Source organism: Dermacentor silvarum, chromosome 1 (assembly GCF_013339745.2).
Source record: "Dermacentor silvarum isolate Dsil-2018 chromosome 1, BIME_Dsil_1.4, whole genome shotgun sequence".
Classification (NCBI taxonomy): Eukaryota; Metazoa; Arthropoda; class Arachnida; order Ixodida; family Ixodidae; genus Dermacentor; species Dermacentor silvarum.
The window spans coordinates 173,129,073-173,147,314 of record NC_051154.1 but is presented as its reverse complement, the minus strand read 5'-3'; the positions used below and the strand labels follow the sequence as shown (position 1 = coordinate 173,147,314).

Here is an 18,242-nt window from a genome sequence, read left to right as displayed (position 1 = left end):
GCTCCTTCCAGGCGTGACTCACCAGCGGCGCTTTCATTCGCCGGCCGGCTCGATCACCATCTCGCGCCGCTGTGACCCCGAAGGGGGCTCCGGGTCGAAGGGAGATATAAAGGACGCGGCACGGGGCTTTGCGTTGAGACTCGTTTTGTGCCTGTGCCGCGAGACGGTGCAGTAAATAGTCGCGTAAGCAATTAAGCCTGCAGCCGTTCAGGGGGCCTCGTTCCTGTTATCCATCCATGGTGGGCATTGCAACGCGACCTCTCGAAAGAAGGCAACAGTATTTTACGGTCAGACGTAACCGTGATCGGTTAACCGCAGCCCGTCAGTGCGTGTGCGAGCATCGCGGAGGCGCATAGTGTACGATCGCGCCCTTGGGTAGAGCATTTGCTTTTCGAAAGATGCTGAACCCGGTCGCTGGTGGAAGTGCAGCTAAGTGTAGAGAAATATATAAGCATAGGCAGGGATCTTGACCTGCATACTCTTAGCTTGTAATTTCGGGTGGATACCTTGCGCGCGGAGAACAGGTAACGCTAACTTGAGGGATGAAGGAAGGAGAAACGAGAGAGCAACGTCAGCGCATGTGATGTGAGGACGATTACAATAGCGTAGCGGCGCGTACGTCTAAGGCCTCCACTGCGGATGTGAGTTGAGAATCCTTCGTGTTAATCGGGAATCCTTGAATCCTTTGTTAAGAGAAGCGATGGTTGTTCAGTTTGTCGAGAGCGGAGGCGAGCGCTGGGCCCTGTGCTGAAATCTGAGGGCAGTCACAGATTTACGATAGTCTCATTGCAATCCGATACTTCACAAGCAGCGCTGTCTATACGTGCTGATGCGAATTGCATAAACGCTTGTGTTCCAACAGAAGCGTTCATTTCCATCCTATAGTAGGCCGTACGGAAAGCGGAGCTGTACAAACGAATGGAAGGAATAAAGATGAGGATTCCCTAATGACAGTTTTTCGTAGTCAAACAAAAATGATGACCATTTGTAGAATGAGACAGGTGTGAGTGCGTAGGCGAGAGGGGGCGGCCGACCCCCCAGTATTTCCTCCTGCCGCCTCTTCGCCCCCCTCCTTCCACCATGCAGTGCCAAGGACCGGATACATGCCAATAACGGAAAAAAGAAAGACGACGTGCCCATATACACGGCGTGCTGGCCCACCGAGGAGCAGGACAGGATCGCACTCGGCACGCGCATAGACCCGGCTAGTCATTTGGGAAGACCATTAGGGAAACTTCTACCGGTGTACGCGCCTTGGGCGCGCGCTCCGTACAAGTGGGCGCGGGAGGCCATTGCTACGCGTTTTGTTCTTGTCGACTTGCTGCCGCCGCAGCGGGGAGTCTCCGAGACTGAGTGTATTGTTGCGACTACGCACGCCTCGTCCATGCTTCCGCTGTTCCTTCCTATCGGCACAATCACCGCCATCTCGCTCCTCGCCGCAGCCGTTGCTCAGTGCGCGGCCGTGGTGGTTCGAGAGAACACTTTCCGCTCTGACAAACACTCTCCGTCATCTTATACGTCACGCAGGCAACCCGGAAGATGAAAAAGAAAAATGAAGAAAAACAACCGTTTCTTCTACTACAAGGGGAAGTGAACCACCAGTGCATAGTATACGTGACCATCGCGAGAATGGCGAAGTTCCACAGGAAAGGCATCCTGTGCGGAAACGCTCTCGCGTGTGGCAGACGAAGCCCGCCGTTTTCCTATTCTCGTGCTTACATTTCTGTGCTGTCGTTTCTCTCTCTTTTTCGATTTTGCTCTCACCCATCTTCTGCTTCTGTTCAATGCTGCGCACCCGCCGGGGTGGCTTAGTCAGCTAAGGCGTTGCGCTGCTGAGCCCGAGGTCGCGGGATCGAATCCCGGCCCCGGCGGCCGCATTTCGATGGAGGCGAAATGCAAAAACGCCCGTGTGCTTGCGTTGTAGTGCACGTTAAAGAACCCCAGGTGGTCGAAATTATTCCGGAGCCCTCCACTACGGCGTGCCTCATAATCAAAACTGGTTTTGGCACGTAAAACCCCAGAAAGAAGATGTTCAATGCTGCGCGTTAGAACGAAAGCCACATCCTTCTGGATGGCCGCTTTCGTAACCTCCGCACCGCGTACGCGCTGTCTTGCGCCTCGCTGAGAAGCGCCATATGGCAAACGAGACGACAGACTCGTACCGTCATCTCTGAGTCGCACCGTAACGCAAAAAATCCGGTGAGTCAGGAAAAGAAAGAGAGAATTAGAAAGGAAGGAGTGAAATAGGAACGACGAGAGACTCTGGGCTGAGCGCGGCGTTGGTTGAGTGACGCCGCTCGTGAGAGTAGGCCAGCATGCAGAGGCTAGTTCTGGCGAAGGGAACGTCACTGGCAGGTGTCACGCTGGGATTACTTCCGCGTTGCGTTTAAGTGATTTCACAACCAGGTGGAGCTTGTTCTGAAGTACAAGTGCTGATTGGAACCGCGCCTTGTTCCAGTTCAACTCCGTTTAACCTGGGTTGAAACACCGCGATGCAGCTTACTCCAGGCGAGAAGATGGAGCGCAGGTTGATCAATTGAAAGTGTTATCTCATGCCAGGGCGTAAACAGACAACAGTCTGTTTACTGCTGCACAGTCACGGGGGGTAAACAGACAGCAACCCCCCCCCCCCCCCCCTTTTCCTTTTCTTTTGTATCACCCCTATCAAATTAAGAGCGACAAGAAGAAGCCCTCAGTACCATAAGGTGACTGATATACACTCATTGTTCTGTTTTCATCTTAGAAAAAAAAAACAATAATAAACAAAAATAAACGAGCGAAACCCCTTACAATGCCAATCTGCCTGCTGATCACTTCTGCTGGAGTGTCCTCTCTAAGCCTCCCTGTTTGTTAAGGTTGCATACGTAAACCACGTGTATGAGAGCGACTTTGAGCGTAGCATCTAACTCTCGATTCCACGTCCCAAGATAATAGCAAACATTGTTGTGGTTTACGTTTAGCGTTCCATGGTGTACATAGTGGATCACGAGGGTCCCCGTAGTAAAGAACATCAAGTTAACTTCAGCCCCCTGCAGTTTAATGCGCAGCTGAATCTTATTATGCGAGCCTTTTGTGGCCGCCCGCGGCCAAGACTTGATCCCTGCCGGCAGTAATATGGCATGGCTGCGCAAATTCTTTAGGCGGTGCATATTCTTTAATAGTTTTCAAACGCGTTGCTGTGTCTGAAACAGTTTCATTAAGGCGAATTCCTGCACGAACTTTGCAAACTATAAAGACCCGACAGAAAGGCTCAATGGTGTAAGAACACAAATACAAAGGGGATAAGCTTGAGCTGCTACGATGTGACGTAAGCAAGATTTAAAACGACAGAATCAATCGCTACATGGTTATAAGGTCCGTCTGCACGAATGCACCCCCGAGCGGCCCCGTGCAGAGCTCACAACTGTTAGCACCAATGCATCCGCGCTTTCTTCTTACCACTTCTGAAGTGTGTGAATGCGCCGCCTCTGCATGCGCTAGTTGGCCAGCAAGTAATTTAACTTCATAGCCTTTCCGTAGTTCTCTTTTTTTCCCTCTCTCTCTCTCTTTCTGACGATCCTGCACGTGCGCGAAATAATATAGCAGGAAGAAAAATGACAACAAAAATAATGACAAAAGAAACATAAGCATCTGGACGATCGCGAAATCAAGCCTACTGATTGATAGTGTTCTAGGACACATTGCCGTTATGCGGTAGCCCATCCCCAAGTCAGATTTCAGTATAATTCTTTCTCAGCTTGAGATCAATATCGAGTTCACCAAGTTGAAACGGACAGAGAAACGACGCCAGAGCCCCGCTGTTTTTCATGTTCTTTTACAGTAAAGTATAATAAGCAGATGCCGCGAGACGCCCTATGGTGTCGGTAAAAACCTGAATAGATACGCGTAGATGAGACTACGCGCGCCATGCAAGCCTGTTTACCGTGGGACAAACCGGTCACTCGGACAGGAAAATGCGCCTTGTGCAGCAAAGTGGGTAAAAACTAAAACGTCATTAGGTCCTTTGAGAGGATGCGCCTTTGCCGCGTAATTACTTTTTTATCTATGTAGGTTGTGGCAGTTTTTTTCTCCTGTGATCATATATCTTGCCCTGAAGATTTAAAACTTGTCATAGATGCTCTTCGACTCAGTTTAAAGTCAACGTAGCCACGTTTGTATTGAGGCGGTTGAGAAGCGTCGTTGCCATACACATATCTGAAACGAAGCTTAACAATGTACTGGAGTCTTTCTCCGACGTTTACGAGTGTGTCGGAACCTTTCGTGCGCTGTTCTCAGCTAGTTTTACTATTTGATAACATTTTTATTACTGCTCTTATTTTTCGTTCTTAAGTGAAAAGAAGTAGCCGCCGCCGCTGTAAGGTGCCCAAGTCTCTCTGTTTTGTTTAGATAGCTTACAAAAGCGGAGTTGATGCTGGCTCGTTTAATATAAACGCAAGACAAATTACGCTGCCCCAGTGCCCAAACCGGGCAAACTGGCGCCAAATACGAAACGCGCGAAAACAGTTTAATTTGTCAAGATCAAGACAATGAATAAATGCTGGAACGATGGGGGACGAACATTCTGCGATCGTGTGCTGTTTGCCTACATGTCACACGCGTAGTAAGTAATAAAGGGACAGCATGCTATGTGCACCGCACAATGGGGATCTGTCAAAACGCGCGTGAAAATCGATGACGCGATCGGTATTACTAACTGTCCCAGAAACCGAGAGTCCAGGCGGGATCACCAATCATGTCGCAAACAAGCAGTGCCAAAGGACGGCTAGCACTTTCACGGTCTTAAAAGAAGCCGTCCAGTGTCCTTACAGTCGACCGACCACGATATATATTGCGCTGCAGCGCTCTCGCAATTTCGCTTCTAGCTCGGGGCGTGCTTTGTCAGGTAAGTGCGCGTGCGTGTGTATACGGCCCGCTAATACAGCAAGGACATAGCGTTCGGTACGGACGGGCGTGGTCGACGTGTGCGTGCCGAATCCCTCGCTCACGCATAATACAGTGCAGTCGGCGGAGGTCGCGCACAGCCTTGGCGGTTGGCTCCACCTGTGCGGCGCACTCCAAATACCGCGGGGCTTGCCCGCCCACTGAATCTGCTGGCGACACGCTATACGCGGCGTCCAGCTTACCCTGCGGTGGACAACGGGAAAGAACGTTCGATGTGTTGCCACTGGTTGAACCGAAGCAGGATCTTTCTTGTTTTTTTTTCCCCCGCAGCTAGGTTTGCATATCAGCTTTCACAGAGGGTACAGTGTGAATACATCGCGCGTATCTATAGGCTTTGCGTTTGTAAACTCACTCTCCCTTCTCTGTACCAGACAGCTGGTGATACATGCATGTGGTTGAGCCCGTCGCATTTTGTTCGCATCGCGAAAAGATCGAGCGATGCGCACCGCGAATAACTGACATGATAACCATCCGCTGTCGGAGCAGAGAATCCCAGTGTGATAGTACCATCGGACTTTTGCATTGAAGGTTTGGTATAAGCACTGCTTTATTTTTTCTTCGTCGAGTTCAGAGATAAGGTTATTTCTAAGTTACACGATTCATGTCCTCTGTATGCGCATTATCCTCTTCGATCTTTTCTTCGTCCTTGTCGTTTAAAACCTTTTACACCGCGCAGTTATTTCAGGTTAACTACCTTGCCTCTGTTCACCCCTTTTCTCTCTATATCTTGTATAAAGTCGCGTACGCGAGGTACTTACGCGTACTCTAGCGTTGTAGTAAAAGCTTTCTTTAATGAATAGTTTCCACAAGATCATGGCCTTTCCTGCTTGATCACGAAAATTCGCCATTCCTTCTATGCGGCTCTCGTCACTGCAATGGTCACAAAGGGACGAGGATAGAGCGTCTCTTGCCCATCTCGGGCACCACGAGAGCTGTGTTTCTCATGAAGCGGACTAGGCCCACGGCTTATTGCTGTATTACTGCACGGCCACTGAACCACGCCGCCGCCGTGCGAAGGGGATGGACATAAGAGAGAGACCGTGGAAAGGGGGTTGTTGACCGACGTCTTAACGATGCACTGTCGCGTCTGCTTGGGTTAGGAGAGAGTACTAAAAACGCTTCTATTTTCGTTCTCTCGAATGGTTAGCTTCCGCGGACCCTTCGGTCACCCCTTTGGTATACCGACGTCGAGTGGCCGTCTATGGTGTCTTGGCTGTGGCCGGCTTCTCTGTTTCTCTCACGACCGCATTCTCTCTCGACTCTCTCCATACTTCGTGAGGGTGGCTTCTCGCGTGTGTGACGTTTGGACACGTTCATGCAACGACTGGAGAGCAGAAAGAGATCAACTTTATTTTACAAACGTCCCTTTGCCCGAGCCGTCGGCACGGGTAACACATTGTCATGTGGTGCTTTAGCGTTGGGAAATTGCCTGGATGTGCTGAGTATATATGCTGCACAACGAATCCGCGTAAGCAGCTCTGGTAGCAAAGCACTGCAAAAATCAGGTTACGATCTTATTTCTGCAGACGAAAAAGCAAAAGAAACAGGCGCCAAATTCACAAAGCTGTTCGCTCATAAGGAAATTTTGCCATTGACCGGCCACCTTCGCTAATAATATATCCAGTATCAGGATTGGCTGAAATTTTCTCTTAAGAACAATTCTAGCGCAACAGGTTTTTGTGAATACGGTCCTAGGAATTCAAACAGACAGGACAGAGGACAGCCGAGAATGCGCCCCGCTGACGATTTGTGTACGATGCTGCCGACCGGCTCATGAAGTGATTGATAGCGTTTGGGATTATAAACTAAACGTTCGACAAAATTTCTAATTTCTTTTTTTTATGCTCCCTACAAAGGGCGATTATAGGACCACTCAGGAATGCTCCAAAAAAGTTTTCTAGAGGTGCTTTCCAAAATAGGCCCTTTTTGCTATGCTTGTGCGTATTGGAATTATGGGAGAGCAACACTTGAACTTGTTTTTACATGCTCGAGTGTTCATTTCGAAAACATCCGGTTTTGTCTGAATAGCAAAAAGAGGCGAGCGTCTTGCCCAATCTTTGCTTTCTCCGTTCTTGAAAGCGGTGTCAGGCGTTTTAATGAGCAGGTGCGCATCTATGTTACAAGAGATGCAACGCGCTGCCACAGCATTCTTTACATGTATAGAGCACGACCCACTAAGCGATCTTGTCTCGCCTTTCGAAAACGTACTTTCTTGCGGACACTTAGCGAAACGTAATGCGCAGCTTTTCGTTCAGAGGCTGCGCACGCGACGAATATGATATGATGGTTGCGTGTCGATGACATCTTCGGTTGCTTGCTTTGTGTTTGCGTCTGCTTTGTTTTCTGTCACCATATTCCTCGCACCGCGGAGTGTGGCACCAGTCACTCAAGGTGCCGGAAACGCACCGGAGCTGCGTTTCGTTTCCTGTTTAGCAGCGCTTTCGTCTCCCACAGCCGGCACTGGTCCAGGACCACCCTTGGAGCAGCTGCGCTGCACGGCTGCGCAGCTCGCAATGGCTTCTTTTATGATCGCAACCGAGGCCGTATAATAGTATACGCGAATAACGCGGGTGGAGTGAGCTCCCAGACACCGCCGCATTCTTCCTCGCGGGCTACGCTGGGCTCTTGCGTTTCGTTCTAGTTTGGTGCGCAGCCAGCCAGCGCGATCCAGCCGGCCACGTCGACGATGTGCTTCGTCTTCTTTTTCTCCGAGGGCATATTACTCCGCTTCGAGCCGGCTCTTCTTCAGCGGCACGACCTCTCCTCAGGGCTGCCACGATGGCGCGCGCACTCGCTCGCAAGGGACGCCGAGGTGGGAGAGGAGCGGCTTCCAGCGATATGGGCTCCGCTTCGCTCCAACCCAGGCCGTTCGTTCTTCATTTCTTGTTTATTGTTTCTTACTCGCGTCTACCACGACTACCACCGTTGGCAACATCTCTCTCGCTCTCTTTCCACCCGGTCGAGTGCAGAACGCGTCGAAGAAAGAAAATAAGCTGACTCCCCTTTCATCTTTTCGACTTTGTACACGTGAGGGGCGCTTCCAACTCGGAGTGCCGGCGGCGACGGCGTAGCAGGTCATCGCTCCTATACTCTGGCTGCGCTCGACCAGTTGATGAACCATCATTTTTCTGCCGCTACTATGTGATGGCCGCGGGTTGCAGGGGGCTGCCAGCTTGCTGTGCCGCATGATTTATACCCATCATGTATATACTTGGCCGGGTGGAACTGGCTGAACAATTATGCGTGCGTTCTCATTGGTAGGGTGAGCACCAGAAGGTATGGGTCTGAGGTAAGGAGACAGAGTAAGAAAATGGAGGCGATAAAGGGAAATACGATGATTTCTTTTGGCGAACTATGCTGACAGGGCGGAGAGGACTCAGGCCGGCCATTGTTCCATTTGTAGTGTCAAAGATGCAGGTATTTCCATATGCTCGCGAGAAGGTGTTTCCGGTATGGGTACCACCTATCCTGTCATTGTCCGAGAGGTTCCTCGCCCCTTCCGTCGCTACTGGCGCACTTGTTACATAAATTCCAGCATAGTGTGAGTTGCCCACGCCCTGAGAGACACATAAACAACCTCGGCTTCCGTGAAAGGGCAGATAGGTTTGAGAGTTCGCGTGGATTCATAGCTGACTTGAAGAAAAAAAAGAAGAAGGGAACGGACAAGACATGCGCTGTGCTTTCGTATGTGTTGAAAAAGTAGTAGCAGTGGATTATCCAAGGATGTAAATAAGTTAAGCCGCAACAACTCATATCGCAAACTTTACGTCTAATCAGCTGCTCTTTGTTCTTTTGCCGGAGGTCCCATTATGCCGAAAGTCACACTGTTCTGTCATCAAAAAAGAGCACCTCAAACACAGTTTGGTCTAGCTCCAACGTTTCTGCGGTGACGAACTTTCATTCGTAAGAACTCTTTGTCATTCACCGGCACCCTTGCTGTCCCCTGGTTAGGTATTAATAGCAGTGCCCATTACTAATACGGTGGGCACCAACGCGCCAACGTTTGCTATTTATCATCTCTATCGTGGAGAGCCCTTTTCTGGTTCAGTCTGGGGCCGCCTGCTCGATACCTTTGGCCACACCTTATTGGCTCGACAACGACTACTAAGAAATTGGGTCGTGGTGGCTGGAAACAAACGATGCAACAAAGGAAAGCGTTGTTACCGCAGCCGGCAGTGTCACACGCGTGCTCGAAAAAACACGCATGAGCTAATTCTCCCTTCCTATTTTTTTAAGTGGCCCGCCTTCGTGCCTTGTGCAGTGCAGGAACTAGTTACGAGGGAGTTGCGCCATTTGACTGATAGCTGTGATCAGTTATTACAACCGTTTCTGCATTTTACGCAACATCGTGGCTAGCCGAATCAGATAACATTGCTATATAATGTGTCTCATAAAAAAATAATAATTTAAAAATAAAGTGTACAAGCTTTCACAAATGAATACATCCGGCAAGTTATACGCTGAATACAAACCTCGTAGAAGCAAAAAGGAACATTTTTTTCCCCTTTTTTTTCCGTGTACTATGTTTCTTTTTAGGTGGCACGTGAGAAGCGCGGTGAGCTCGTGCAAGCTTTCTGAAAAAGGAGTTCAGAAAGAAAAGCCTCCAGACGCTGATAATGAGGGCGAGCAGTACTACAGGATATTCGTTATTCTTCTCGCGTGCATGCGGACGAAGTGCGGGCACTTTGCGATAATTAAACCCAGCGCCCGGAAGCTGGGGTCGTGGTGTTACCGTTCGGTCCACTCGCGTGTATAGACCGCTCTCAATTTGAGTGAAATCATCGGTATGGAAACTCACGAGGCATAAAATGCAGATAATTAATGCCTGAACCTCGTGATTTGTGCTTACATGAAGGTAACGTCGAGTATTCGCACAGGTTGACCGCAACGCTTTCCTATAAGCTGGGAGCCGCTTAAGCTGAATTCACACGACGGGGCGGATTGCTGGTTCAACCTGTGGACGGGCATCACACGGAAGCTGCTGACGAGCTGCTTGCGGCACGATTCGATAATTCAATGCGACTCAGTCCTGTCACACGCACTCGTCTGCGGACTGATTAAGCGATTCGTTCCGTCGTGTGACTACAATTAAGCGACATCTTAGATTTAGGGATTATTTCACATACGTCCAAGCCCAGGAGACGTATATTTTGATCGATCACTCTCGGCGATAGCAACGTCAGCGTGCGCCGACATGGCTTAGCCAGCGAAAACTGCTGCAATGACGAAAAAAAAAAAAAAGAACTTGTCGGCGGAGACATGTCGTTATCACGCGTGTTAGGACGGGCAGCATTGTCGCACAAGGCTCAAACTTATCGCACAACGCGATAAAACGAAAGTACGGGGCCACGTCTCCTAACGTTTGTATCTACAGTGTACCATGGCAGAACGTTCGCACTGTTTGAACGGCTGAGCGCATCGTTTAGGATTACGTCGTGATTCTCACATCATATCTGGGTCCGCAAGATGTATCCTTTGTCCGCGAACTCCGCATTCCGGTGCTGCAGCCCAGCTTATTCAATCTGAGCAGTACCGTAGTCCCCTCAACATGCGAACTTATAATGGCACTCTGGGCCGCGATTTTGTAGCGATGTCTTTTCCGGTGCTATTCCTTGTCGCGCTTTTCGCGCTTCGTCGTTGGTCAGAGCGACGCTACGCCCGCGTTATCAGTTGGAGCAGCCGACCGTGAACGGTCGATGATAAGAGTGGCATAGAATGGAACGGAAGACATCGCTGCAAAATCGCGGTCCTGGGCCGCGATTTTGTAGCGATGCCTTTAAAGTAATGATGACTTTTCGCGCTTATCGCGCTTTGTCAGTGGTCAGAGCGACGGTCCGCTCACGATATCAACGTTGATAACGCGAGCGGACCGTCGCTCTGACCTGATATCGTGAGCGGACCGTCGCTCTGACCACTGACAAAGCGCGATAAGCGCGAAAAGTCATTATTACTTTAAAGGCATCGCTACAAAATACCAGCCCTGCTCTATTTTCAGTATTCCGGATGAGACCGGTACATCAAACGTTTAAATTAAATGTGGAAGGTGCGGCGCCTTCCACAGGTAACTGTGGCAATTATTCTGGACAATTATTTTCTGCGGTTGTTGTGGAAGCTGATGTGAAACGCGCAAGGACCTTGTAAGGAATAATATGGCCTTAATTGACTTAATATCTGAAGTTCGCAAATATATTGCTTTTTTTTGTTTGTGCTGAGTTTATCCCCAAACCAACGAGGATATGCAACAACTTGGGATCTGGGATTACACCGCAGTCACACTTGCGAATTTGTCACCGTGTTGAAAAACAAAAGAAACCAAATACAAGCAAGACAAACCAAAAGTGATGAGGTTAGACCCCAAATAAACGGTGAATATCCGTTCGCAGCTCGATTTTGGATGTTTGCCACTATTACAGGCGATGCGAAACTCCTTTGGCGTTCATATTTCCAACTTCTTTCGACATGATAGCCACATCCTGCACGCACATGGAAGTGTTACGATACATGCAGCGTTGCTTCTACGTAACCCTTGCAGGAAGGTCCTGCGAGCGTTACAAGCACAGCGTCCTGCAATCACAGCGACAGCATATATGCAATAACAGGGCCGAACGTGGTAGTATGGCTTGGTATTCTCGTTGCACTATAGTGAGACAGTTTCTGATTTTATGCCTAATTTCTGCAAACACGACACGCCAACGTACCCTCAAGGGAAGTGTCTGTGTTCTGATGCGCCGACCTTATGCAGCTTATAGACATTTATTGGGAGCAAAACCAAAGATGATGCGACGTGGGCACTTTGTAATGCTGCTAGATACCATAAGGTACAATAATACTACAGTTACTATAATCTTGACTACTGAAAACAGATAGGAAATGGGAGCACGAGAGAGTATACTTTTCTGTGTTCCCGGGTGTCACTCAGTTCAGGAAGGTGTGTCGGAGCAAGTTGAAGATGAAATAGCGGGTAGTTAAATAAAGTAAAACCCACAGCTGCAGCCTACGGTGAATTCCATTGATCGAATAAGAGCACGTTCAAGTGGACCGAAAAAGTGACCTGTATAGATCTCGCGCCGAACTCAGCAATATCCGCGAAGCTGGCGCGCACTCTCGCAGAACAGTGTACACAGTGCACTGAAATATACATTACGCAGACTACAAAGTGGGCGGTGTATGCTTTTCTGGGGCCGAATTCGCGAAGCTTTTAGTTCGTAAGTGTTCTTTGCCAGTGGTCGATTGCCTTATTCGCTTAATAATACGACCAGCATCAGGGTTGGCAAGGATTTTTTGATCTTACGAACAATTATAGCTATAGCCTGATATTTACACTGTCCTTTCTCCAACACTTTATTTCGTTCTTGGCAAGTAGTCACCCATTGCGCAAATATTTTCGAGTAGCCAGTTCCCATTGGAGAAGGCAACCGCTCAATTATTGGACAAATAGTCGATCGCTCGCATGTTCTTGAAAGCGCTCATATTCCCCGAATTAGCCATAGACGCTCGTTATTCCATGCAGCACGAACAAACACGTCAGATATGAGAGTCGGTAACATGAAAAAAAAAAAAAAATAAAAAAAAAACTGAAAGAGACCGTAATTATTTCGCAGTAATAAAAGTACTTAATCGATAGCGACGAATAAAACACGTACAAACGCGCACACGTGGGAGCAGTTTGAGCTAGCTTTCGTACACAGGCTGTCAGCGATACAGTCTGTACCATGCGATACAGCCAACCGGCCGGTGAGCAGTAGAAATTCACCTGTCAGCGAATCGACCATCACGATCAGAACTCAACCACACGTATCATTTCTCTGATAAAAAAGTACGTCACCTTTGACGCCAGGGAACTAGCTTTTCGAGTATGAGGATTCTTCAGCAGTTACCCTACTGCAGGCTTAAAAACCACGTAGGAAATGGATGCGTCACTGGCACTTCATATTGGACACAATTATGTTTCTTTTTTTTTTTTTTTTCTTTCTCCGCAAAGCTGCTTTTGCTTATTCTTATTTTCGTATTCGGAGCTGCACAGGCTCGATTGCAGGAAAGAATCTGTGAGCTTTCTATTTATCTGTGTCAGTGCCTCAGAAACGCGGGGAAGAAAAACGGACATTCACGCATCGGTGCAATTTTCGACCTGTGTGCCTGACGCGATCCTATAGCTTTAAATGTGGCACGTTCCACTCTGTCGCGTTTCTCTAATCGTGTTTCCTTCCCCAGTGCAGGGTAGCAAACTGGATATCTACCTTCCGGTTAACCTCCCTGCCTTTCCCATCCAATTTATCTCTCTCTCTCTCTAATAGTGTTTCTCACTCGTTATTGTTGGCTATGCGGAAAACGTGATGGGTACAGTTTCTATATCGCCTATATGGCGTCATCCCAGTTACTGCATGGCAGAGAGAGACTCGCGGTCAGCGCAAACGTGGCGGCATGCGGCGCCGTAGTACAGGAGCGCAGACGCGACGTGGGAACGAGACCGAACAGGTAGGAGGACGTGAACGTTGCCTATATGCAGGATACTGTGCCGCAGCCGACACCCGATGCGGCGCAGGAACTTGAGCGTGACAGCTTTGGCGGATGCTTACCGGAAAAAGAGTAAGAAATAATATAAAAATGTAACAAAAAACTGAGAGCGATTCTTGCGAAGTGATTCACGTATGCTGCCGGGGATAACCTAATAAAGCGCCGTTCTTCTCTTTCTCGTATCTGTTCGGGCCGTATTTTTTTTTTCCCCCGATCATGCACTTGCTTTTTGACGCCGCCGTGTACGGCTAGCTCGTGCATCCGGGAAGTGGAGCGGTCTTTGGGGCGCTCCCTGATTCGGGGACAACTTTTTTTTTTTCTTTTTCTTTTTTTGTCTTCGGCCGCAATTACGGCGCCGTCTGACAAGACAAATCGTCGGGGTGCTTTGGTATTTAGGCTTCGCGCAGTGTCGTCGTTATTCTTTTCTTTGTCAATAAATTGGCGGCCCCGTGCCAGCCCTTCATTACTGCTAATTTATAACGCGGCAAGCATGCACGCGGCCAGCCCGGGACCGCGGGCGGAAATCAGCGGGGCGAGTTGCTGGCCGTCAGTTCACTCTTTTGTCGGAACCGCTACGCGTATAGGTGAACGCCGCCACGGCGCATTCTCGGAAACGTATCCTAATGAAGGCAACTTTGTAACCTTTGTATTAACCGGCAAAGGATCCTCTCCTATTCCATGCGTGACATGCACCTTGCGCGTCCATCAATTTCGACGCGCCGCGAAAAAGCGGTATGTTGTGCAACATACGATGGACGCCCACCACGAAGCCAACTACGCGTCGAGGTGTTACGCGCGTCGAACTCCAATGACCGCTGCAAGCAAAACACGTGGCGTCGCTCAGAGACGATTCAGGCTATGTTATGAATGTCATTCCATCATGCCACAGACGGCAATGATGGTGCTTATGCGAAAGGTTTCTTTCCTTCTGCATAATTTTTCGATACTGCATGTATGCCATGTAGCTCATGGAAGACGTTCTTACCATAGAGTAGGGAAATAAGCAACATTACATTGGGCCACTGGTGACAGGTCTCTCCAAATTCAGAAAGCGTTTGTTCCTTGGATTGTCTAGTCGCCTTCGCTAATAATACGTCTACAACAACGATTGGCCGACACCTGTTGGCCTTGCAAACTGCGCTAGCGTACGAACAACTGTTCTTTTGAACACGGGCCCTGTACCATGACGGCTGTGCTGAAGTTGGTAGACGTTTGGAGCAACGTGCTTGCGGTAGAACCTGCTTGAAAAGAGCGTTCAACGCACGTGACGCCCCCGAACATTTCCGCTGCGCGCGTGTGCTCTTCGCGCACGGACAGTTTAGGACGTATTTGTTCCCGATTCCGAATCAGTGATCGTGCAGCAGAGGCCACATGTGTGCGAAACTTCTCAGCTGCAAATGAAAGGCTCGTGCGGTCTCTTGGAGCAGCTACTGGATCTGCTGAATCGATCGCCATGTGTGTTGCTCTGCAGTTCTCCAGCATATATGACGGCCGTCCTTTTGTATCGAATAAGGGAGAGTCGCGGTATACAGTTTCAAAGTGGTTTCGGCTTGACGAGACCACTAGGCCTGTGAGATCTTCATACATGAGATCTCACAAGGTGGCACGATTGACTGGCGCACGCGCATTCGACAGAGCGTGACTTGGAATTTGTGGCTCGCGTTGGCTTTAGCCACGCCTCAGAAACTCATGGCGATATTATGTCGAATATATTACGTTGGTCTAAGGCCAGGGACCAGAATCAGGTGCTGTAGGGAGTGGCAGAGTAGACGGTCAATAAAAAATAGACTGCAGAATCTCAGTCGTGTGTAGCGCACTCTACTATATATGTTATAAAACTCGGTGTTTCGGTATTGCGTTCTGCAACCTCATATTTTACCAGATTACGGACAAGAATAAGAAGCATTTGTATATTTCTCACACCCTGGCCATGCGACAACACGACTGTGAATGGACAGTTGAGAAGATAGCGGTCTCATGTAAAGCGCTATCTTTACGAAGTCTAACCGGGTGATTGGAACGCCGTTCTATAGACCCGAAGTCGCTGCCGAGGAAGACATATGGTACCCGCAACTTCTCACCTCCAATGGACAAACAGCACGCTCGAACGCAGACTCCAACCATTATTTATGCTTACGTATTGCTATACTAAATACCGTGAACACAAACCTTGCCGGGTATCAACAAAAAGCGTTTTTACGCAAGAGCTGTTCGAAAGAGCGGATGCGAGCCATTCGTGATGTTGGACAAATTAGCTAAGCCTGCCGGCCCATGGCAAACAGCTAACCAACAAAATGCTTTGTGAATTCCGCTTCTTTTTTGTCGAGATATTATGGCGTTACCATATTGAAGCGGGAAACGTAACAGTGATGATAAGATTTTATCAGCTGACATACGGGCTTTAAGAAAAAATACAGCTGTTAGATGGGGTATTCAAAAGGGTCTACGTGGTTGTTTTGATTGCATAACGTAAATATGGTCTCCGTCTACACTCATGTGGCATAGAATAACACGAATAGAGATTTGCTATGACAATGTAACACCTTTCTTTTCTTTCTGTTACGTGAAATGTGTTTTGTTTCAGATAAGACGATTAGTACGAGTATACGCGCTTCACTTTCAGTGCGCTGAATGTAAAGCTTGTCTTTAATTATCATTTGCATTTACACTTCAATCTGTTGGCTCGCAACAAAAGCAGTCCTTCTCGCTATTTTAACCACAGAACTGCAATTCTGTAGTTAAAATAGCGAGCAGGGCTGCTTCTGTGGGTGTATCACTACCTTTGAGAAGTGTGTCGCCCTCAACAGAGCTCAACTGTTCTTAGCGTTTCACCTCAATCATCACTCGCGAACGACCCCTTGTGCCCGCGTGTACCGCGAATTTAGCCAAATTTAACTCTCAATTGCATTTGGAGTAGCGGGTTCAATTTCTAAATACAGAGAAATGTTGAGGTATTACGCAAATATTCTGCCGTTTTTTTCTGTGAACACGAATTTAAAAGGCCTCAAGAGCTGTTAAGTTCAATGGCAGTTATGAGGCTGAACTGCCATAGGCTTAAACAGCTGTCAAGATGGCCTTCCTAACGGGCTCTCGAGTGTTCATGTCTTCTGGTAGATAAATTAATCGGCAATGCCTTAAGAATACGAAACAAGAAAACAGTCACGCGTAATTAGGCAATACCTGTGTTTGACATGGTGTGACGATAAGCCTTTGGCTACAGGCGAGTGGCTGGCTTGAGGAGTTGACACGTTTCCACGGCTTTGTATATGCGTCAATACATGAGGGGATAGCGGCAGTCATGTGCTGAAGCGTCAATGTGCGTAGCTTTACTTAAACCTAGCTACTGTGAAAAAAAAGAAAGGAAGGCGCGTGAGTACCGCTCTATTTTGTAATGAAACTTGTAAGACAGAGACGAACCTTAATCGGGGAAAGGGTGGAGAGCCAACACCTATGGCAGCATGCAAAGGCCTAGTTCTGTAGCTTGTGCATAAGAGATATGTGCCTGTCGAGCATATGACTGAGCAGCAGTGGTGGATGTAGCACCTAAAATGAGAAGCCTTGAAGATGCATACATCACCTCTGAACTTAGCCTGTTCACAAATCAAAACGAACATGAAGTTATTCTGAGCAAACTTTTGTATCACCCAAGGCAACGTTTTAGCATGCAGAATATTAATTATGGGGTTTTACGTGCCAAAACCAGTAGCATGCAGAATATTCTTTTTTTGATCGACATCGCGGTAAAGCAGCGGGCTGTCTTAAGAGAAGTAGACGGTGGGCAGCCTATTCACCTTGTCGCTTGCGCTGCGTGCAGGCCAAGAGCGAAGGCGTCAAGAGTACAAAACGCGTTCTCAATTCGTCGCTGGTACGTTGGCCGACCCAAGGGCAGCGAGAAGAATAGGCTCTATATAGCAGGCAGTAATTAAAAGCGTGCGTGATGGCCACCATGAGGGACATCAGTTGAACTAGCCTCTAAACTGCGTCCCCATTGTGACCGACAGAACACGCTACCTCAACGCTGCCGACTCAACGTCATGACGTGTAGAAGGTGGTTCGCTGCACGTCGCTGCTGGGAAAGCAACTGGGCACTAATAAAAAATAATGAATATAGAAATAACAACGAAGCAGGCGGGGAAGGTGTCTTAGCAAAAGCTTTAGCTGAATCGTATTCACAGCAAGGTAAAGAGAGGTTGGGATAGCAAGAACTTCTTGCGTTGAATTTAGGGTGACATTGTGAAAGGCCAGTACAAGGGGCCGAACAACCCAGACTGAAGAAAATGAAGATTGAGCGCAATAATACGTTCCGGTCATCTCAGTGAAAGAAATGCTGATAAACGTAGATAGCGAGAACATCGCACTAGGCACCTGCCCGCGGTTTGCTTTAACTCGCATCTTCAGTTTCTTAAAGGCGAGCTTTGGCCAAACCTCGAGCGTGTCACCGGTTCTTCGGAGAGCAGTGCCCCAAAGCCGGTGGCCGATCTTGTTTGAGCGCCGCTGAGGCGCAGCGAGTACCGAAATGGCCGCGGGCTTCGGTGCTATTGCTGCTGTCGGCCCGGCCGAGCTGGCTCGGCGGGCCTGGAGCAGGTCTCGGAGGCTGGCGCCAACAGGAAACGGCGGGATCAAGGTTGCAACGCAACGACGCTATCCGCGCAGACTCCACCTTCCTCCCTCCCCTTGTCGTCCACGTTACCGCAGCGCAAGGCGCAAATGCGCGGTTCCTTCCTCCTCGGTGCTTTTCGTTCGTGACGGCGGGCCTTTTGCATAAGCAGTTCCGATGTCTACATCGC

The 18,242-nt window shown here is 48.8% G+C and overlaps 1 protein-coding gene across 1 annotated transcript in view; it reads right to left on the bottom strand.

The window, feature by feature from the left end:
- The window catches only part of LOC119436397 (uncharacterized), a 129,077-nt gene that overhangs the window by 109,244 nt on the left and 1,591 nt on the right, over window positions 1-18,242 (bottom strand). The gene's annotated exons all lie outside the window — the stretch shown is intronic.